Raw genomic sequence first — 10,185 nt, 5'->3', positions numbered from 1 at the left:
TATTTGAGGTCTTTCTTCTTTCTTAATATGTAGACATTTGCAGCTATAAATTTCCCTCTTAGTGCTGCTTTTAGATGCATACTATAAGTTTTGATGTGTTTGTTTTCACTTTTATTTATCTCAAAGTATTTTCTGTTTTAATGTGTTATCATTTCTCTGACACAGTGGTTATTTAGGAGTGTGTTGTTTAAAGTCTGCATAGTTATTCTAATTCCATTCCATTGTGGTTAGAGAAAATACTTTTTATTATTTCTTTCCTTATAAATTTATAGCGGTTGTCTTATGGCTTAGCATAAGGTCTGTCTGCAGAATGTTTCATGATTACTTGAGCAGAATGAACTTGACGGCAACTAGCAACAACATTCCTCTTTTACCAGGGTGTTTTGTTTCTTTTCTTTCTTTTTTTTTTTGCATTAAGTGAATATTTTCTAATGTAATATTTTAATTTAATGATTTTTTTTCACTCTGTGTTTTTGTATATCTTTATTAGTGGTTGCTCAAGGTTTACCATATATATTTTAATATCTCAAAATCAATTCTGATTTCTAGTATGTTAAATCCAATGATATATGGAAATTAAATTTTTAATTAAAGTTATAAATAGTGTTTAGAATAAGACTTGATTACTTTTTATGGTAATATTTACTAAAACTAATATAGTTGGATTTAGATTTGTTAAGTTGAAGTCTTTAGTATATGATAGTAAGCTTTGAGATCACGAATTAGTTAAATTGCTTATTTTAAAATATGGTACAGAAATTCATTCAATTATTTGTAATTTTGCATGGCAATATAAAAATACTGCATTCTTTTTCAGAGATCATTTCAACATAAATTGAAATATTTTGAAATGTCTTTTAGTAGCATATTTTTCTTATAAAAATATAGTATGGATTAAATCATTTGATGTGCTTCTTAATCACTGAACAGTGCTGGTTTTTGTGTAGTATGTTATGAATTTTGTAGGTAAAGCTAATGACAGGATACTGGTTTTGCACTGGAAAGATACTGGTGTTGTCTGCCTCACTAACTTTATGTCTGAGGCAAACTAATCTCTCTGGACCTTATTTCTTTCTTTGTAAAAGAGATTATGAAAGTTAATCTGCCTGGAATTTAATATGTCTTGTTTAAATATCTCTTGAGTTATTTTGATAGACTTCTGTTATCAGTCTTTTAGACAGTCTGTTACTATAGACTCTTATTGACTACTTCACACTGTTGTCATTGTACTTTGAAAAACTCTTAACTACTACTGTTCCAATTTATTTACTTTAATTAAAATACATTCAAGATGTTAACACTGCTATTGGACTTTTAATTATGTCTTGGTTTTTCTCTTACATAATTGTATACTTCCTTGAGTGGGAGAGAAATAAATGGAGCTATTTAGTTACCTGGTTAGAATTTCTAATTGGATATCCTTAGGAATATTGTATAAGTGAATGTTCTCTATCTTGCATGTTAAATCAGAATAAAGGTTGTAAGCTGTTGGCTTAAAACTTCTGGGTGGTTAATTCTGTCCTCTGCTTTAGCTGTAGAAAGTTTGTCCATGATATATAATTATAAGACATAAATGAAATTAAGTTTTGCTTCTACTAAAATGAAAATAATCAATACTATGCAGTACAGTCAATTGAAAATGTTCATGGCATTATATAAATTATAGTTGAAGAATGACCAGTAAGTACTTACTACATTTTGTAAGGGAATAATTTTAATACCATTAAAATAATATTGTTAAGAAATTGCTTTAAAATATTTAACTTTATAATGAGATCTGGGGAGTCATGGCTTATGAATTTCATTGTCAGTTATATTTTTCCTAACATCTCTTAAAGAACAATTATAATTACTAGCAGAAAGCATGTGCAAGGACTACATTTATAGTACCTGAGAGGAATAGACACACATGAATATTGAGACAGGATCAAGACAATACAGAAATTAAATTTAACAGAACAGGTCTTGGAATAGCCTGAGGGAGAAGCACAGCTAAAATGTAAGACAGAATTAAGCCTATTCCCATCTGTAAAAATTACTAAGACAAGTCTTAAATGATAACTAGAATGTATTGAATTCATTGCTTATTCAATTGATCTAAAAGGCAAGCCATATTTTATGCTGATTACATTTTGACTTTGGGAAAGAAGTGAGCCTTCCACAGGGTCCAAGTAGAATGAGACCCAAGAGCAGTACTGGAAAGATGGTACCATGAACAAGTCTGGATTTCTGAACCTCCCCATATGTACTCCAAGAAGTAAAAGATACCTGTGCTAAACCCTGTGGGACTCTGAACCAGTGGCTAGTGGACTTCAGCAAGGACTTGTCAATGTATACAAATCAATGGGGGAAAAGTGCTACTTTCATGGTCCTTACTGCTGTTCCTCCTCCTATCATGGTGGACTGTTGGCTGCTACAGACTACATTAGCATGACACGTAATAATAAGAGTTGTAGTAGAGTCAGTAAACAACTTGTCTGTTCACAGGGAAGACTCAACCTCAGCTCTGAAAATAAGAAGGCATATTCCTAATGATCTGTTTCAGGTGTGCCCATCCTTTCCCTTCCTAGCACCACAGAAAGATGATTTGTCATGGTCCCAGTTGATCCACAGCTCAGTTGAGCACAGGAAAAGTCTCCAAGATAAGTAGGGCCTCAGATAGCAGGGGGGAGGCAACGAAGAAGGACAGAGACTGCACCTAGCACGCTGATGGTTCATTTGATGTGGGCTTTATAATCAATTTAGAAGCCACTGTGGTGCTGGTGTGGCTCTGTAAGATAAGCACTGGACTGTAGGAAAAGCCCTGGATTGATAACAACAAGGTTGGTGGTTCAAACCCACCAACAACTCTTCAGAAACCCTATACAGGGTCACCATGAGTCAGAACTGACTTGATGGCACTTAACAACACAAAGGTATTAAAAATGTGTACACCCTCTTACAGCAGGGAAGAGAGTGATAACCAAAGAAAGTCATTGACCCCTGCAAAATTATTGACTGGTACATGTTCTTTGTTTTGTTCTGAGAGTCACTGAAAGATGGAAAACTTTGTTTGGACTTTTAGAAATAGCTATCAAAGTGAAAGAGAAAAAGCTATGAAAAAAAGGGAAAGGGAGTGATAAGCAAAATCTGAAGACTGGGCCTGCTTGAGTTTCAAGTAGTAAATGCTACTGTTGAAAACACTGAATACTTGGAAGACTAGAGAAAGCCAACAGCTTATAAAATTTTAATGCCCTGGCTTTAAGAAAAAATTACAAGGTATATGCAAAAAACTGGAAGTTATGGCCTATCTAAGTGAATTACATAGAGAGGAATTATATCCATGGAAGTCCAAACAATGAAAGAATGGAAGAATATTAAATAAGCTCAAAGAAATATAGGAAATTAGTGGCTGAATGATGAGAGCTTAACTAGAAGAAAGAATTGGAAAAAAGAGTAATTTGATACAATTTGATGAACTTGACCTGCACCTATGGATGCAGTAGCTTATAAGAGGGAGCAGATCTTTACAGCAAGGATCATTCCCACCCCCTCAATACACAGGGTAGACAGGGATGGGCAACTTGGACATTGGCTACCCAAAAGGGGGGGGAGTGGCTACAAAGGCAAGAAGTGACTGCCTTACAAGCTTTCAAGAGGGAGCCTAGATCCAGAGGGCATGGAGGAAGGTAGAATCTCCACTGAATAGTATCCAATCTGATGGGGATAGCACTCATGTGATACAATAGTGAATAATTGCTATCAGGACTGACTGTGAGGATTGGAAATGTAAAGGTAGACATTCTGTAGCAAAAGGAAGGAAGAGGTTGACTTTGCAGGCCAGGAGCGGAGTTCCCTGGGACCATCAAGGGACAAGAGCAGAGTGCAGGACCCTACCCAGAGAAATAGTGATGCCAGAAATGGAGGTAGAGATGATGATGTGGAGAGATGGAGCGGCTGGAAACTCTAGACCCAGGGAGGGAGAGGGGCTGTGTGCTGACAATCAGGGGGCAGGCTTGCAGGGTGTACCCTTTGGTTGGTTGATAATGCCTGGAGGGGATTGTAAAAATGGCATTATAATGATATATGATAGGATGAGTGTAAAACTAATGTTCTCCCAAGTAAACTATCACATAATTCATAATAAAAGTTTAGAAATAAAAGATTTACAGTAAATCAGATAGACAATGCATGAACAAAATAAGTTAAACACAGAGATAAACCAGACCTGTTACCGTTGAGTTGATTTCCTGCTCATAGCAACCCTATAGGACAAAGTAGAACTGCCCCATTGGGTTTCCAAAGCAGTGATCTTCACAAAAGCAGATAGCCACATATTTCTCCTACAGAGTGACTGCTGGATTTAAACTATTCATAAGGTTAACAGCCGAACACTTAACCACTGTGTCACTGTTGTTGTTGAGTGCTGTTGAGTTGATTCTGACCCATAGTGACCCTGTATAGGGTTTCCGAGGAGCAGCTGGTGAGCTTGAGCTGCCAACCTTGCAATTCAAATGGCTTTGCAGTCTGATGTATTAGCCCACAAGCGCCACACCAGGACTCCAGAACTGTGTCACTAGGGTTTCTTAAATAATGTCTTTGTTGGTTGTTGTTAAGTGTTGTGGAGTCATTTCTGAATCATAACAACCTTGTATAGGGTTTTCAAGGAGCAGCTGGTGAGCTTGACCCACCGACCTTGTGATTCAAACCGTCTTTGCAGTCCATCACACTGGCTCACAGTGCCACACCAGGACTCCAAATAATGTCATGTTATTGTTGTCATTATGTGCTGTGGAGTGGGTTCTGACTCATAGAGACCCTGAATAGGGTTTCTGAGACTATAAATCTTTACGGAAGCAGAAAGCCCCACCTTTTTTCCGTGGAACAGCTGGTAGTTTCGAACTGCTGACTGTGAGATTAGCAGCCCAATTTGTAGCCACTATGCTACCAGAGCTCCTTTAAATAATGTCATAGATACTATAAAAAGAAACCAAAAAAAAAAAAAAAAAAAGAACTGAAAAATACAGTAATTGAAATGAGAAATTATTGGAAGGATTAAACAACAGAGTTGAGCAGGCAGAAGAAAGAATCTGAAGTGGTGGATAAGATAATAGAAATTAGGCTGAAGAGCAACAAGGGAGAAGAGTCAATACTGCTGAGCACAGTTTATTGGAATTATGGGGAATCATCAAGCTAAGCAACATTTGTATTGTGGAAATCTCATGAGGGAAGGGACAAAAGAATGCAAAAATAATGATAGGTAGCTTTTCAAATCTGATAAAGAACATGTGTATACAAATTTGATTAGGGTAAACCTAAAGTATCCACACCAAACACATTATAATTAAGCTCTCTAAAATGAAGAATCCTGAAAGCAGCAGGAGAGAGATGAACATAAAAAACATCCTCCAAAAGAACAAGATCCTATTTCTCCTCAGAAACCTTGGAAACCAGAAGGTATTGGAATGATATATTCAATATTCTGTAAGTCGAGAACTCTCAGCTAAGAATACTATATCTACCAAAACTTTTTTTTTTTTTTTTAATAAGGGCAAAATAAAGACATTGCTAGATAAATAAAAACTTGGGGAGTTCATAACTACTGGACCTATCTTACATGAAATGCTAACAGTAGTCCTTCAGATGGGAAAGAAAGGACACTAGACAACAACTCACAGATGATATACATAGCAAAAATAAATTTCCATTAAAGGTCATTGTAGGAGCAAGTATAAAGGCAATTTTTAAGGTCTTTTTCCCTTCTTTCTTGGTGATACTAGTTCTTATGTCCTTCATGCTTTTCAATAATAAGTGCATTAAAAAATAAGTACCTACATGATACAAAGAATATGCTATAGAATGATGTCATTGATAATAAGACAAATGGGCAAGGAGGAGGAGTGGCAAAGCAAATAATTTTTGTTAAAGAAGTTACATTGGTATTAATTCAGGTTGTTATAAATACTAGATGTCAATTGAAATACTCATGGTAACCACAAAGAAAATATCTAAAAAATACAAAAGAAAAGAAGGGAATTTAAATTATTCACAAGAAAACATGAAAGTTGACTATGGAGCTAGGGGAGGCTCCCCAGCAGAGGTGCAGAAAAAACAGGGAAGATGCTTTCCTGGAATAGTTCCAGAGCTTCGGATCTGGTATAAAGTGTGTGTGTGGGGGGGGGGGGGGCGCATCAGTTTTCCATGCCCACCGGTGGAGAAATTTGACTGTGGCGGGAATACACGGCGATTTCTGAATCGATTGGAATGCTGTCTGCAGGCCCCTCAGCCTGGGCTGAGATGAGAGGGCAGGACCACACCCAGGTTGATCCAGTGCTGGAGCTGCGGATCAGTGTCTGGAAAAAAAAAGTGTGAAGCTTTTACACTTTTATTTCTTCCTCTCCCCTGTTGCACCCTCTCTGCCCAGCCCAAGCATCTTCAGGCGGGTGGGAGCACCCCTAAAAGGGTCCAGCATTGCACCCACAGTTTTCCCACAGCACGAAGAGGAAATCCCTGAAAGCCCCAGTGGTCTCACAAGCTAATCCTTTGGCTGCTTTTTATGATGTCCAACTCCCGGACTCAGCCCTAAAGTTGACCTGGGCAGGACCCTTTATTTCTGTCTTACCTAACAAGGGACAGCAGGTCTAGCCATACCGTCAAAACCGTATTTGCACCTTGTAAAAGCCCAACATAAAAGGCAAAAGCCAACACCAACTACTGTATACATGGATGCAGCATTTTGAGAACTATGCTGTGCATACACAGATACCTAACTGACCTTCAGAGAGAAAAATAGTGGGCAATATTTCTTCCATTAATTTCTCAATATCTATCTGCACACCTCCATGATGGTGATTAGAGGAGGGGCCTGAGCGATTGGACACACCCACCTCTGGAGTTTTCTACTGTACACGCACACTGACCTGCACAACAAAAGCTACTGGACAGTTAGTTACAGTTCTGTTTTTGTTTTTATGTGGTGGTTTTTGTCTCTGCTTTTATATTGTTACTGTTTTGGTCCTTTTGGTCTCACTTTGTTCCTGGGGATGAGAGCTTTCTATCCCTACATTACCCAAGAAGAGACAGCAATCGTGGTCATATAGACAAGCTACAAGCATATCCCATAATATCCCACCATATGGTCAGCAGCCAATACCAGCTGCTAGGCATAACACAGATAGCCAACACTTGCTATCATAGCCTGAAACTGAGTATAATAAAAGACATGAAAAGGGAAGCCTATCTCCGGATCACATCCACGAGGGTACACTCAGTAAGCTTAATAACACAGCAACATACATTAATTTAATCATTGAAAACTCATCTAACTATTGAAAATACCCATGAAAAAACAACAAAAGATCTCAGCACATGTCCAAAACCATAAAAGAATAACTGAGACAAATGAGCTGGAGGCAGACATAGACTTCCCATTAGAATAAGAGTAGGCTTTGGATCTGCCTGAGAAAGAATTCAGAGGAATGATATGGAGACAAATCCAAATGCTCCACAGAGGGGTGAGAGAAAATAAGTCAGGAAAGTACTAGAGGAGCAGTGAAACAAAATAGATATAGCATTGGAAACAATTCAAAACTTGCAAAAAGAGGTCCAGATGAATAACAATAAAATATCAGAAATGGACAATACACTGAAAGGGAAAAGAAAAGGAATTGAAGAGATGGAAACCAGAACCAGCAAGCTGGAAGACAAATCTCCCAATACTGCTAAGATAAAAGAGCAAATAGAAAAAAGGATTTTAAAAATCTGAAGAGAGTCTAAGAATTATTGGCATTCCGAAACAAGAATAATCACAGAAGTCCACAGAGGAAATAGTTGAGGATCTTCTAGAAGAAAATTTCCCTAATATTTTGAAGGATTTCTGAGAAGATAAGCATTCAAGAAGCTGAACAAGGAAGCTATCCCCAGGAAGGATAGACCCCAATAGAAAATCACCAAGACATATCATAATCAAGCTCTCCAAGATCAAAGGAAAGGAGAGAATCCTAAAAGCAGCCAGGAAAAAGAGAAGTGTTACAAAGAGAGGCAAGCAAATCAGACTAAGATCTGACTTCTCAGCAGAAACCATGCAGGCAAGAAGGCAATGGGGAGACATATATAAAACCCTAAAAGAAAAAATTAAAAACTGCCAACTAAGAATCATCTACTCAGCAAAACTGTCAATCAACTATGATGGTGCAATCAAAACATTCCAGGATAAACAGAAGCTAAGAGATTTTGTCAAAGCTAATGCAACACTTCAAAACATCCTAAAGGGAGTTCTTTGGAATGAATACCAACAAGAACAGAGAGCAACCAGAGATTGACAAATGTGGCAATACCATCCACAACTCAGGCGACAGATAGCAAGCAGAGTTCAGAACAGAACAAAACAAAATTACAACAACAAATTCAGAGGACCTGTGAGGCTTCTCAAAGATCAAAATAACAATGTCAAAGAAGGGAAAAATACAGGAACAAAGTTCCTCCAGGGGGTGAGGAGGTCAGATAGATTGCAGGGTACAATAGACTGTTTTAATGAAGGGAAAAATAAATAGACTATTAATTTTATAAAAAATTAATAGACTATTAAAATCTATCAAAGAAAGTTAATAGATCAAAACTTGCCATGAAAATGAAGATCCAAGTGGAAAAAGGAAACTTTAAAACTATAGAAACTGACAAGAAATAGCTCACAAAACGACCTCAGCACAAGAAGGTATGGAGAACAAAGGAATGAACAGCACCACAAAAAATTAACTTCATGACAGCAATTATTCATACCTATCGATAATTACATGGAATGTCAATGGATTAATTGCACCAGTGAAGAGACAGAGAGTGGCAGGAATGATAAGGAAAAAAGACTCTTCAATATGCTGCCTGCAAGAGACACATTATACACAAAGACAAAAAACAGACTAACAGTTAAAGGATGGGAAAAAAATATACCAAAAGCTAACTGCAATAAAAAAACAAGCAGGAGTGGCAATACTAATCTCTGATAAGATAAGCTTTAAGGCAAAAGCCAGCATGAGATAGAAAAGGACACTATCTCATGATTAAAGGGTCAATTGAGCAAGATGACATAACCACAATAAACATCTATGCTCCCAATGAAAGAGCACCAAAATATATAAAGCAAACCCTACTAGAATTGAAGAAAGAAATAGACAAATCTACAATTATAGTGGGAGATTTTAATACACCACTTTTAAAAAGTGATAAAACAACCAGAAAGAAACTTGACAAAGTTAAAGAGAAACTAAACAGCACAATCAACCAAATTGACTTCATAGATGGTACAGAGCATTCAACCAAACAACAGCACAATACACATTATTTTCCAGTACATATGGAACATTCTTCAGAATTGACCATGTGTTAGGTAACAAAGCAAGCCTCCATACATTTACAAACACCAAAATACTACAAAGCATCTGTTCAGACCACAGTGCTATAAAACTAGAAATCAACAATAAGAAGACCAAGGAAATAAAGTCGAATACATGGAAACAATAACACCTACTGAAAAGCAACTGAGTACTAGAAGAAATGCACAAGAACTCACAAAGTTCCTAGAAACAAATGAGAAAGAAAACAAAACATACGAAAATCTTAGGGACACAACAAAAGTGGTGCTGAGAGAACAATTTATTGCAATAAATGCACACATCCAAACAGAAGAAAGAACCAAAATTAACACATTAACACAGCAGCTACAACAATTAGAAACAGACCAACAGAGGGAACCTATAGTCACCAAAAGAAAAGAAATAATAAAGATTAGAGTAGAAATAAATGAGTTAGAAAACAGAAAAACCATAGGAAGAATCAACAGGACAAGGAGCTGCTTCTTTGAAAGGATTAATAAAATTCACAAACGATTGGCAAACCTAACAAAAGAAAAGAGGGAGAAGACAAAAATAACGTGCATTAGAAACCACACTGGCAATGTCATAACAGAACCAAAGGAAATCAAAAGGATAATAACAGAATACTGTCAAAAGTTGTACTCCAACAAATTTGAAAACTTAGAAGAGACAGATACATTTTTAGAAAAACATGACCTACCTTAACTTACACACAGTGAAGTAGAACACTTGAACAGACCCATAACAAAGAAGAAATTGATCAGGTCATCAAAAAACTCCCAACCAAAAGAAGTCCAGGTCCAGATGGCTTCACTGGTGAGTTCTACCAAACATTCAG

Source organism: Chrysochloris asiatica, unplaced genomic scaffold (genome assembly GCF_000296735.1).
Source record: "Chrysochloris asiatica unplaced genomic scaffold, ChrAsi1.0 scaffold00533, whole genome shotgun sequence".
In the NCBI taxonomy this organism is placed as follows: domain Eukaryota; kingdom Metazoa; phylum Chordata; class Mammalia; order Afrosoricida; family Chrysochloridae; genus Chrysochloris; species Chrysochloris asiatica.
This window is presented reverse-complemented; position numbering follows the sequence as displayed.